This window comes from Peromyscus californicus, unplaced genomic scaffold (genome assembly GCF_007827085.1).
Source record: "Peromyscus californicus insignis strain IS unplaced genomic scaffold, ASM782708v3 Scaffold_18__1_contigs__length_77618521, whole genome shotgun sequence".
Classification (NCBI taxonomy): domain Eukaryota; kingdom Metazoa; phylum Chordata; class Mammalia; order Rodentia; family Cricetidae; genus Peromyscus; species Peromyscus californicus.
Window position 1 is genome coordinate 56,040,880 of NW_026294480.1, and position 13,929 is coordinate 56,054,808.

The following is a 13,929-nucleotide window of genomic DNA, read 5'->3' on the forward strand; positions in this document are numbered from 1 at the left end:
AGTGATTAATTGTCTTTTGTTCATGGTCCTCCCAGAAACTGCTTGCTCTGTCTCAGGAAACTGACATTGAGGTCTGGTCTCTGAGAGAACACTGAGCAGCCTGTTATGGTGTCTTCTAGGTCCTTTCAGAATAAAAGACAAATGTAGTCCCCACGTGTTCCTGTTTAAGACATTCGATAACAGCATCTCTAGCCTACTACCTTTTAAATAATGAATGTACAGAGGTACAGGCCCTTTGGGCTACCTTTAGTGCATTAGTGAGTAGTACATTTGACTTCAATAACAAATATTTGGCCAACCACCTTAAGCAAGCAAGGGTTTATTTTCTCACATGAGAAGTATGGGGAAAGTCGGTGTTGACGATTTGAAGATCCATTATTGCCAGGGCTTAATAATGTGTTAAATTATCACCTCAAGATAGTTCCTCCAAGTCTTCGCTACCATAATGCACTGGAATGCTCTGAAATCATGAGCCAAAATAAATGCTCTGACAGTAGGTCTAGCTCCCAAGATGGAAATAAATGATGGGAAGAAGGGTTCCAGCCCCATCGGCTTCCCCTCGAGACTTCCACTCAGATCTTAGCTACCAAAACTGTCCCGTGATCAGTAACGTGCCCCAGCTCTGGAGATGAGACAGAGTGGGAAAGCTAAAACAAATCGTCATGGCTGATTATGGCCAAGCAGGAGCCATCACTGGGGCTCCGTAGGTGGTCTCCCAAAGTCAGACTTCTGTGGGTAAGGAAGAAAGACAGATGAGATCTTTAGCAGGCAACTAAGGCGTCGGCAATTTAGAAAGCATCTCGGTGTTTTAAAAGTGAAACATCATACCCGAATGAAAGCGCATCAGTGCCAGGCAGCACTTACTGGAATCTGGGTTCCTTTCAAAGCCTGATGAACTTGCCATCTGGAGCCTGTCTGACCCACCGCCAGGGGAAGGCTGACGGCCATGTCTGCGCGACAAGGACGATGCTGCCATACACTTAGTTCAGATCTCTTCACCAGGAAAATATGATTGTGTGATATTAGTACGATGAAATATCCCACCCACTTAAACAGTGGTTCTCAACCTGTGGGGTGCGACCCCTCACTGTGCCACGTATCAGATATCCTGCATATTAGATATTTACATTACTGTTCATAGCAGTAGCAAAATGACAGTAATGAAGTAACAACAAAAATGATTTCATGGTTGGGATCACCACAACATGAGAAACTATATTAAAGGGTCGAAGCATTGAAAAGGTTGAAAACCACTAGTCTAGAAGGACAGAGACACATTAGTGCTGGCAGTAGAAATTGATGCTGTTGGTTTGACAAGGAATTTGACACTAACTAGTTGTTCTGGAAACATACCTAAGATATCATTTAGGGAGGCACGGCTCAATGCAGGTAGTATTGAAAAAGGGTAGTATTTATTTTCCTATCACACATGAGTCCATGAGAAAAAATCATAATGACAAAGAGTGGCAGGACAGACAGTCAGTTGTTCCTGGGGACGGCGAGGCAGCCTGAGATCTGTCTGTGTGGATAGCTTTGTGAGAGACTGGGATGGGGGTGGGAGGCTGGAAACTAACTCAGGGATGATTTAAGGCACAGGGAATATTGGCTTTGTGTGGGAGAGTTTGATAAGGAGGGGTTAAGGGCATGAACCCTAGAGGGGTTTCTTTTGTATGTGAAAAGCAAAAAGCCCACTCCTAGGCAAGCCCTTTGGGACCTCAAAGAATGAGCAGCTCTGGGAAAGGCAGAACCACTGTGGGCCTGCAAGTGTACAAACGCCCAAGCACGAGGAAAACAGGGCTAGTCATAGCTCTGGGTGGGCAAAGACGTGTGCAAATCCAACAGAACACAGAACCTTACCCGTGTTGGGGATGCACATCCTTCTGATTCAGTCTTCTAAGTTTTAGGTCAAAATCACAGAGGGGGCCAGGGAGACAGCTCAGGGGATAAAGGCGCTGGCTGCCAAGCCTGACCACCTTGGTCACTGAGACCTGGATGGTGAAAGGAGAGAACTGACTTCTGCAAGTTCCTCTGACCTGCACGTGTGAACTGGGATATGCATGCACGTGCATGTGTGTGTGTGTGTGTGTGTGTGTGTGTGTGTGTGTGTGTATGTGTGTGTGTGCGCACGTGCGTGCGCGTACCCATAAAGCAAACACACTAGAGTAATTTTTAAAATGTAAATGCTGTAGACAAATCTGTGCACTCAGAAACATACCCGAATGTTCGTATCAGAGGGTAAATAAACACTCAGTGGGGGTGAGCGAACAAATTGTGGTGCATTCATATCCTGGGACATGAATGGGAAGGAAGACAAGCAAGCTGGAGACACACTAAACGTTAATGAAACTCATAAACAAAAAGCTTGAATGAGGCAAAGATGGAAATGACTCCTACATTAGGATCTTCTTTATATGAAGCTCCCTCGAGGGAAAAGCGAGCTGGAGTGTTGGGGTATGCAGGTGCTCAAATTCTCTTGCAAAGAAAGCTGTGCCCACTGCAAGATCTGAGCAGAGTGGGTTTCTCTGAGAGGAGGGCTTATTGGGTAAGATGAAGATTTCCGGATGCTCAACATGTTCCAATTCTTCAAAGGCGGTGCTTCTCAACCTTCCTAACGCTGTGACCCTTTAATACAGTTCCTCACGCTGTGGTGACCCCCTAACCATAAAGTTATTTTGTTGCAAAATTCATAACTGTAATTTTGCTACTGTTATGAATTGTAATGTAAATATCTGATGTGCAAACCCCCAAAGGAGTCGCAACCCTACCGATTGAGAACCACTGTTCAAAGGACTTGGTGCTCATTTTTTTTTATACTGTGCTTTTCTGTATGAAAAAAAAATAAAAGTCCTCTGTTTGAAGACTTTTAAAAAGGAAAAAGGCCGAGAGAAGTAGTCTAAACAGAACCGCGTGGGGAAGACATATGATTGAAAACACAGACATTGTCTCCATGACTCAAGAGTTCATTTCAGGGGCTGGAGAGATGGCTCAGAAGTTAAGAGAATTGGCTGCTCTTTTAGAGGGGACAGGAGTTCTGTTCCCAGCACCCATAGGGTGGCTCACAACTCTAACTCCAGTTCCAGGGGACCTGACATTGTCTACTGGCTTCCACAGGCACCTACACACATATGGCATGCACTTACACATAGAAGATGCATGTGTACACAGGAATAAGAACAAAAAATTAAACCTTAAAAACAATAGCCACAAAAGAATCCATTTCGGGAATCATAAAGTTTCTTCCTGCAGGCATTCATTAGGAATGAGCGCTTCTTCAATGTAAAGCCCGAGGCTGTACGAACAGTAAAGGGGCTATTCCTCTGGTAGGTGTGGCTACTGTGGCATAAAACATATGCTTATGGAAAATAAATAGGTTTTTGATGAGCTGTAATTCTTGCTATGTCCCATCTGCCTAGAGCCAGGTCTACAGCACTGTGACTCACATTGCCTGCCTCCTCCCTTCTCCCACAGACCTGTTTCTGGAAGGCAGCATTGAGTGGCATTACAACTACCCACAATTTCTTCTTTTTTTTTTTTTTAAGTGAAAAAGAATTATAAACTTCCTCTTGACGGTAGGAGGCAGTGAACTGCATGGGGGGTAATTACATCCTGCCTACTTCAGTGCACCCCCAGGCTGCAACTACATGTAGGCCTCCTTCCCCCGTCCTAACTGAGCATGCACCGCTGCTCTGTGCCTCCAACAGCTGCCAGGGCCCTCCACAAGCAGCGTCTTAGCAGGCTGTGCAAAATGAGTCCAATATCCTGGCGCCACGGCACCTCTGCTCTGGAGTCTATGGTGTGCTCTGGTAACAGGAGGAAATTATTTGCTCAGAGCTGAATATTTATTTCTGGTGGGTTCTTTCTAAACACCTAAGAACAGCATCTTACAGGGAAGGCTAGATTCTGGGAATCTGAAGGGCAGGGGCACATCTCATCAGCCCCGGGACTTTTATCTTCCCCCATGAACTGAAGCAAAAAAAAAAAAAAAGGAGCAGAAAAGATAGCCGAGTCATGGCTGCTCAGAAATCTGATGGAAAATTCAATTGCACAGCCAAGTGCATTATTATTCCAGCTAGAGTTGACAAAATACTTTGTTAAAAAGAAAGAGAGAAAGATTTGCTGGAAATAGGGGTAATGAAGTTAAGACTTTGTTTTATTCCTTAATATTTCTGGAAGAATTTGCTTACTATCAAATTAAGACTTTGTGGAGAGAGTGAGAGAGAAAACAAAAAGCAGTCTGCTTGGAAAGAGAGCTAGATGGATGAACGGATAGACAGACAGACAGATGAGAGAGGTAGAGGGGTAGAGGGCTCCTCAGAGAGGCGTAGGATGCTGAGGTAATGCTGATATTAAAGGCAGAGATGGAAAGAGAAACAGGGCAGAGAGGCGCACCCCTGGCCATGGTGCATTTATTTCTAGGTTAGGTTGTCTTCGCCCGCTCCAACTGATACTGTTCTTACACACATTTAATTACCGTGATGGATTGCATGGGTACCACCAACGGCCTTGTTCTCACTCGCCCTAACTGCTAATGGGCTGTAAATACGGCCTTTAAAAAATAACCCGAGTTTGATGTGGATTTGTGTTCACCTATGTTAATGACATGCCAGGGAAATAGATTAGCTGCCTGTCTGCCTGTGACCTGCTGCACTGAGCGTTTTACCACTGACCTGGCCTGGCCTCCTCCAACGTGATATAGAGGACAGTGCCGTAGCGATATGCAAATCTAGGCTTTTATGATCCAAAGACAGGCTGCCAAGAAAGCAAAGCATTTATGGAAGGGCTCCAGTTATGATGTGGTAAGCAGCTACAGCCCTGGGGACTCTTTCTAGCCATCCATGAGCAACTTCGGAGGGAAATAAGTAAACAGTTTTAAAGGAAAGGAGTGAGCAGAAGGGGAGCTGTGGGCTCTGGGCAGCAGAGGAGTTAGAGTGTAATTAACTCCCAGACTGGACCCAGCGGTGGTCCAGCCGGGCTCCTCACTGCCTAGACCTTCCTCCTCAGCTGGAATTAAAGTCTAAGTCTGTGTCAGGAGGGTATTCATGCTGCACAAGACGACTGGGGAAATCAGCACACTTCAAGGAGGAGGGATTGCAACATGGCTGCTCTCTCCCGCGTGGCTCGCAGGGTGGTGGATTTTACAGGGAGACTGCTGGATGTCTGAAGGAGACTGAAGGAAGTCTGAGTCTAGGCCATTTGCGAGGGAACGGGATGGAAATATCCACCCCATGCCTGGAGAACCTATTTGTTTTGATGACTACTACTGCTGCTTTCCTTAAGGTTGAAGATTACAGGACTGGAAAAGCAGCACCCTGAGCAGAGGGTATGTGCTCTCCGCAGGCCCGGGAGGCCCCCTGTTTTGGGTGCCGCATGCCTTCTTGCACAACTGCATTCAGAACAGAGATAGGCGTGCACATAGCTACGCCTCCGACAGCCAGGGAGGCCATCCTTAGTGCCTCTCCTCCATTCAGGAAACCATTTGCCTCGATAACACTGCAATCAGATTCTTAAAAACCATGGAGCTAGAAAAGGCATCGGAAAATGTCATTTATTCCATTAGATGTGTTTAATCTTGCCAAAGGGAAAAAGAAGACATTTGTGACTTAACGAAGTTTAATGTAAAAGTGGACAACTGTTTCTTCTAGATTGTCATAACCACCTTAGTTTGAGTTTTGATCTTCTTCATTGCGATGTAATCTTTCATGCAAAGAATTGTCCATAAACTCCTAGCAATTTCTAATAAAACCCAAAATGCCTATAAAATTCTAAATCAGACTACTATTAATTTATGCAACCATGGTAATATTATATTTACTAGATTTACTCTTTAGTTTTTAAACAACTATAATTGAAATGCAAGAGCATATTCAGTTTTAAAGATACTATTCAAATTCAGTAAAATACTTCCTGTGTGGATTAACTTGCACTTAACAAACACGTCATGCCCCATAAATATACCACATAATTAACCCATACTCTGCACCACACTTAACAGAAACAGCATGTACTCAGCAAGAATGTTATTAACAATTTGAAAGTTGTTTTCAGTTTTTAAACTCAAATGAACTGTTCATATAGGGCAATAAAAAATGAGGCAGTTCCAACTCTTTCTGTTTTGTCCTTTGGAATTGTTTGTTTCAAATCTACTGCTAAAATGCCAGAGTACAAAGGACAGTGAGCAATGTGAGATCAAAGGGTTCTAAACCATCATGAAGAGAATTTTCAAATGAAAGCTTATTCCTACATAAGCAGGCAGCCTCTGGATTGACATCCATTAAAATATAATATTTATCAAAGGATTTACAATAAAAAGTGTTGATTTGGTGCATTTATGCATAGCTCTCTGTGTGTGCATGTGTGTGTGTGTGTGTGTGTGTGTGTGTGTGTATCATTAAATACAACAGTAATTACAGCTATTGTATAATATTCAAATCACTAAATTTTTTCCAAGGGAATAATATTTTCATCCTTTTTTTTAAAAAAAAAAGATTATTTATTTTTCTTTTGTGTGTATGAGTGTTTTGCCTCCATGTATATATGTGTTCTGCAAGCATGCCCGGTATCCAAAAAGGTCAGAAGAGGGTATCAGTTTCCCTGGAACTCAAGGATGGTTGTGAGCTGCCATGTGGGTGCTAGAAACTGAACTAGATCCTCTGGAAGAGCAGCAAGTGGTCTTAACCACTGAGCCATCTCTCCAGGCCTGTTACTTCCTTCTTAACCTACTTCTTTAACAACGTATCTGTACTTCCGGTGAGACTGCTGGAGATATCACATTAAGTTCCAGATAACTTCTCATTTGAGACCTTACATACAACATGCATCTCTAAAGGGCTGATGAGTCCCTTTATATCCTCTTTACTACAAGCTGGGGAACATCTTATGTTTCTCAATCTCCTCCTTGCTACATTAAAAAATGATAATCTACCTCTCCATATGGCCAGAGTTTGAGGGAGCTTGTGCTTACCGCTTAGTATTGATCAGGACTCATTTATAACTGGTATAATGCTTTCCCTATAGAGTGCACATTACACTTTCCAGCGTCAGACCACAGAAAGCTGTGGGTCGTATAATAATTGGAAGATCTGGCAAAGAAAACAGATCTGTCATCAATGTCTTCTCTCTCCGGTTACAGCAAGAGCCATGTTGTCTCTTCTTGCTGTCTGGCAGAAAGTACAGTGCTGGCCTTATTGGACTCTAGGAGAGGGCTTCCCGCTGCTCACCAACAGCACATGGGAAGCACCATGGGACCTAGAGACAGCCCAGAGCTGTGCATGTGCTGGTATACAGCAAAGCTTGGAGGTTCTTCTCTGGAATTCACATGATCAAGACAGCAGGAAGTGGGTAGGCGAAAGAGAGGAGAGGGACCAGCATCATCAGCATCCTTCACCTTCACTAGCTTCACATTTAAAGTACACAGAGAGAGAGAAAAAAAAGCATCTTTACAATAACAAAAGAAAAGCGAGATTAAGTTCATTTGCATATAATATTTAGTTCAAAGAACAGACTTCAAGGCATGCAAACTTACTTTTCCCCTATACAAAAGATGTTTTAAGGTTGCCACGGCAACTCCAGTCATCTAGAAGCCGTAAAAATTGTGTCTGTCTTCTTGACCATATTCAGCACGTGGCTTGTATCTTTAAGTTCACTCTGTGGCCCAAGATGATTGGTTAAACTCCAAGTAGATGGTTTAAAAATACATTAGCCGGGCGGTGGTGGTGCACGCCTTTAATCCCAGCACTTGGGAGGCAGAGGCAGGCAGATCTTTGTGAATTCGAGGCCAGCCTGGGCTACAGAGCGAGATCCAGGAAAGGCGCAAAGCTACACAGGGAAACCCTGTCTCGAAAAACAAAAAACAAACCAAAAAAATACATTCATTTGCCATTTAGAATTTCTTGTTTGAATTGCCTTTTTCTGCTCTTTTCTCATTTTTAAGTAGCTTCTATTTTCTAATATGCATTTTCTTTTCCTTTATGCAGTTATAGGGAGGCTATTTATTCAGTATAATCAAATATCCAAGTCTTTTCTATAGCATATACTTTTTGCTACTTCAAAGAAAGCTTTCTCATCCCTGAGGAAGAAGAAAAATCTAAATGGTGTTGAAGAAAAAAAAAATCTCCCTTTTGTTCTCATTGTTTTGAATTCTGCTTCTTGTGTTTATTTTTGTGTATTATATAAGGAAAAGTTTTCCAGTTGAAAATTGTCCCAACACTATACATTCAATAATTTGCCTTTTGTACTCTGGTGCTTGTATGTATGTGTGTATATATGCATGTGTGTGTGCAAGTGTACACTTGGGGAGTGCATATACACATGCGTTCATGTGTGTTTGAACACCAAAGAACAACTTTGGATGTCGTTTCTCAGGCACCTTGTGTTTCTGAGACAGGGTCTCTCACTGACCTGGAACTTTCCAAGTAAGCTAGGCTGGCTGGCCACCGAGGCTCAGGGATCAGCTTACCTCTGCCTCCCCAGCACAGGGATTAGAAACGCACACTACCATGCCTAGCCTTTGTTACCTGGGTTCTGGAATTTGAGTTCAGTCCCTATGTGCACAAGGCAAGCGCTCTATTGACTGAGCCATGTCACCAACTCGCCGCTGACTTTTTAATAGCACCTTTTGTGTAACATCCAGTGTCATACGTGTACTGATACATTTCTCCGTCTTCAATGCTATTTCACGGACTTACTTTGCCACTCTCATTTTTTTTCTTTTTTAAGACTTATTTTTATGTTTAATTACGTGTGTGCATGTATGTCTATGTGTGGGTATGTGCTTGTGCATGCAAATGTCCCCAGAGGCCGTCAGATCCCCTGGAACTGGAATTACAGACAGTTGTGAGCCATGGGAACCAATCTCGGGTCTTCTCCAAGAGCGGCGCACACTCTTAATCACTGAACCATCTTCCAAGCCCTCTTCATGTTTTTTCTTTCAGCTCAGTTCTTCACACTGAGAACAATGCATGTCTGAGACTGACGCCTCCTATCTGCTCTTATCATTTATGTTGTCCTGGTGCTAAACACGAGCCGAAAACTTGATAAGTGTCTGACAGTTCTTCAGGAAAGCGGGCTAAAAAGCATATGGTCTCTTTGGCTTCCAAGCTGGAGACTCTAGTTACACTGTTAAGGGATCTAGCTGTTTGGATCTAATGCATTCTTTCGAAATTAAAAAAAAAAAAAAAAAAAAGAGCCTAAAGCTAGTGAGCAAGATGGAATAAATACTGAACCGTGCATTTACACAGGCACCCCCACCACTGGCATCCATTTTCTGATATCATCAATGACTATACATTATTCATAATCATCACCTAAGATGATTGATGACCAAACACCCCAGGTTTTGATAATACACGGACATGAAGATGAGTTGGGGGAGAAGGTCAGATGCAGAGCTGAGGAGATGAAGCGATGTTTGAAGTCATACCACAGTAAACGCCTGTTGGTCACATTTAATGAGCCAGTGTGTGTAGAGTGCTTTCACGGAGTTCGTGTTGGCTGGCTTTCTCTGCTTAGCTGAGACATCTGAGATAAGCAACTTAGGAGAAAGAATTAGTGGTTTCAGAGATTTCACTCCATGACCTCCTGACTCCACTGTTTCAGGGCCTGTGGCAAAGCAGAAGCTCATGTGGGACCACATGAGGGAACAAAAGCTGTTTGCCCTTTTGCTGACAGAAAGCAACGAGAGAGTGTTAAGAATCCAGGGCCTTCATGTCCCCGCCGAGAACAGCTTCCCAACAACTCAGTTCCTTTACCAAGAGCCCACCCACCTCTTAAGGTTGGCCCTCCACCAGTATTTCCACAGACGGGTGGCTAAACCTTCAACACGTAGGCCTTTGAGAGACAATCCAGAGCCAACCTTCCACATGGTCCCACAGTTTGCACATTGTTTACAGTTTAGAGTCTAACCGTCAGCAAAGGTCACCTTTAGCATAAGGACACGTTCTGTATATAAGCAGCGTAAAGTTAGTCCAAGGTCTTGCACACAACACCTTGAAGTAAAGAAGAACAGATACCAAATGACTCTCAGCAAGCTTTTGTTAGATGTAGCAGTTTTTCTCTCCGCTGTCTGTCTGTCTGTGAGACTCTGTCTCAGCTCAGAAGACAGGGGAGTGAAGAGGAAGGGAATGGTCCAGGACCTGGTTATCTCAGGGAAGCCAGCTTTTGACCACCACTCAGTGCAACCATCAAATGTGCAAAGGCATAATTTTAGGCAATTTACAAAGCAACTCATAGACCAGCTCAAGTTAATGCTCCTCCATTCAAACAACCAATTTCATTTTTCCTATCCTGTAAATCTTGTACGTTTCCTATCTGTAGAATTTTAAAACTTCTATGGAAGATTCCTGCATGGCAGCTTCAAGAATATGTCACGGTACAATCAAAAGATTGCTTTCAATATTGGATTTCTTTTTGTCTACAGTGGGACTTTCCTTGGTGGGGAAGGAATTTCTAAAACATGCTGACACTCTGGTCCTCACAATGGAGATTCACAACCTAAGTTTATCAATCCACTAACTGCAAGTAGTCCACAGGAAGAATGTCCTGCCCCAACACTGCCCGTACTCTTCTTCCCCTAGCTTTCCCTGAGTTAAACTGTGAGTGAATTAAGAGAGATCTTTTTATTATTCAAGGAAATTTGAGAATATTTCTGACTGCTAGCCTTACTTCCCACAACTAAAACTAGATATTGATCCAATTGAATTCAATTAACAAGAAAATCAACTGCATACTCAAGGATGCTTGCTTTTTCAAATGTGTCTCTTTCCTGTGGTAAGAGGAAAGAGTGAGTGCCCCTGTGGGTCTCAGCCAAACAAAACAGTTATTTTTCAAAAAGAGAACCATTCAGACTACTCATTCATTCAAGGCAAGAAGTTGAACAGAGGATGAAACAAGAGCCCCCACCTCTCACTTCAAGTAACATTGGAGCCTTCCTGTAATCCTGTGTCCATGACCAGAGATCACATTTTAGGTGAAGCTGTGTCTGAACAAGGTTCTCCCACTTTGTCCAATAATGAATCACCTTGGACAAGATCCAAGACTAAAATGTCTGCATTATATTCTGCATAGTAATGGGTTAAGTTTATGCACAGTCCCAGCTCAATTATTCATCAACTTTTGTTTCTTTTTTCTTTTTCCTATTTCTTAAGTTGCAGCCTTGACTGGCATGCTCACATTGATGCTAGTTTCTCCTGCTTCGTTGTGGTTTGGTTTTAATTCGAACTCTTCATATTGAAAGACACTCATCTCCATGCCGGAACTGTGGACTCTGTAGATTTTCTTCCTAGAATATAAAACAAGATCTTGGATTCAGTTGGCCAACAGAAACATTAGCTAAATGAGGCTGTCCTCAAATGTCACTCATTCGTTCAGCAAGTCTTTGCAGAGCACCTCTTGGGCTCCAGGCATCGTGCTCGTCTGTGAATTCAACAGTGAATAAAACAGATGTACAGACTGCTTGCTGCCTATGGGCGGTTACAAAGCAACACGAAAGAGAGAAACATGCTAATACCTATTACACATGGTGTTAAGTGGATAGAGGCTGCCACTTAGGATAACCAGTGAGACCCTGTCAACCAAGAGCATTTAAACAAAGTCCTAAAGGATGAAGAGGACCTGAGTGAGCATCCAAAGGGAAGAAACTACCTGGTCAGTGGGACAGTGGTCCAGTCTTTCTCCCACAAAGCCTTGCTGCCCATCATGGCTTCCTCTTTCCTCTACAACCTCCCCTGGCGCTTCATCTGTTCCCCAGGACTTACCACTTAATCACAAGCTGGGTTGTATTGTTCTCAGATGGTTCCTGTGGTTAAACTTGTCTCGTCAACAAGTTTTGTCAACCCACTGAGGACAGAAGGCACGTACCCCTTTTGTACCAAGCACCATGTCTGCTGCAGCGCTGGAGCAGAACTGATGAGGGCCTCGTTGAAATGAACTGAAGATGGACATTAGGCCCAGCAGGGCAGGTGAGCATCCTCGGCTAAGCGGCTGTGCTAGCTACATCTGCTCACATTAGCCGAAATGCAAATAGCTAGGCCCCATCTCTCTCTCTGTTCTATTTAGCATTTATATGACACCTTTCAGCACAGAGAAATGAGTAAGTGGAACCAGAAGTGGCTGTTCCATGTGCTCATCCCCCTCTCCCGGCTGTGGCCAGGCATCTGGTCCCCACCTGCCCCCCCCCCAGCCCCTCCTCCCTGAAAGGAGCAGGCTGCACACACCACTGTTTCTGCTTTCAGCACAGCTCTTGCCGTGGAGCCGCACACTGTTGAAAGAATGCATTGTCCGTGTGAAGGGAGAAGGAACATGGGGAACACACTACAAATCTGAGCTGCTAAGTGATAAACGAGCAATGAAAAGTATCTTGACATCATTAAGGTGTTCCTGAACATGCTGTCTGTTCCAGCCTTCCCCCAGAATGCAACTGCGGGAAGCCAGGAGTACTAGAAGGGTGACCAAAGCCTGGCTTGGGAGTCACCAAACGGGACCATTCCAACACAGTGGGTTTTTTTTTTTCTTCCCCAGGTTCTGTCATTTGGAGATGTAGACATTTTATAGAAATTTCTAGGCTTACATCTCTGCAAATCTTCCCATAAGACCCCATGACAGTGAACTTGCTTTTTAACTGCTCCAAGTGCTTTCACACTTGAGACCCCCCAGCTCTCACCCTAGGCTCTGGAAAAGTCTCCTCCAAGCCCCAGCACCTCTGGACCAGCCCTTCTATAGAACCCGAGTAGCACCCTCTGCAGCTCTCGGCTCTACCAGCACTCAGAACTGGCAGTGTTGGGGGGCAGGCCACCTGCTGGCTAGCAAGGCAGTTTATCTGGTATTGATTCAATGATGCAAGGAAACTAGCCAGGACCAAAAGGGATGTCTTTTTAAAATGCTTAACCTCTTGAGGACTGCCTGGTGCACTGGGTAAACAACCCCGTTCTCTTGCCTGCTGATGAGGTAGCATCCCAAGCCTCCTGAGGAGTTTTCAGGACAAGCAGTGGAACAGCATGTACTAATTTCCTCCCCAGCTCCCCAGTAGTCATTGTGGGTGGAGAGTGCCCCAGCTTGTAGCGCACAGAGGTGAGCTTGTGTTGCCTGCTTCGTGGTGAGTGGAAATACGCTTCAACTTCAGCATCAGGCGATACGGGTTCAAAGCCTGGTTCCATCTCTTACGAGCTGTGAGGCCTTGGACAAGTATGACGGCTGATCTTTGTTGTCAGCTTGATTAGATTTGGAGTCACCTAGAAGATGCATCTCTGGGTGTGCCTGTGAGGGGCTTCCATAGACATGTAACTGAGGAAGAAAGATCTCCACCCCTGAATGTGAGCAGCACCTTCCCATGGGCTGGGATCCCAGACTGAAGAAAAAGTAGAAAGTGAGTGGAATCCCAGCATGCATCTCTCTCTCTCTTTCCACACTTCAGAGGCAATATGACCAGCTGACTTCTGCTCTCACCATTGTGAAGACTGTGTCCTCTCAAACTGCAGGCCAAAATAAAGCCTGCCTGCCTTAAGTTGCTTTTGTCCGCTATTTTATTACATACGGCAATGAGAAAAGTAATTCATACAGCAAGTCCCTTAGCACGCATGTCAGATTTCCCATCTGTAAACCAGGGGACATGGTGCCACATGTCATGTAAAATATTTATATATGTCATCAAACAATGACATAGAGAAGGTCCTCAGCACAATGCCTGGCACCAAGAAGGGATGGAGGAAAAGCTAGTTATGTACTGCAGATCTATTCAATATGCCACACACTAACGTATACGCTTTATTCAACCCTGACATTTAATCCCACAACTCTCCAAGGCAGGATCTGCATTCCTAATGATTCTGCCATGCCACTCACCTGGTTTCCCTAAGAGAAACAGTTTCATGTCAGTGGCGATTCCTGTCTGCAATTTTCCATTGAAAAATTGCTCCAGGATGGTGCTTCCTAAGTGGA

At 44.1% G+C, this 13,929-nt stretch overlaps 1 long non-coding RNA gene across 1 annotated transcript; it reads right to left on the reverse strand.

Annotated features, from left to right (window-relative positions):
- Positions 1-5,564: 5,564 nt before the first annotated feature.
- Positions 5,565-12,086, reverse strand: LOC128113268 (uncharacterized). The gene is made up of 3 exons (XR_008219404.1): positions 11,751-12,086; positions 7,523-11,275; positions 5,565-7,393 (listed from the first exon to the last, which is right to left on the reverse strand). It is a non-coding gene; the product is annotated as an uncharacterized LOC128113268 (long non-coding RNA).
- Positions 12,087-13,929: the final 1,843 nt, after the last annotated feature.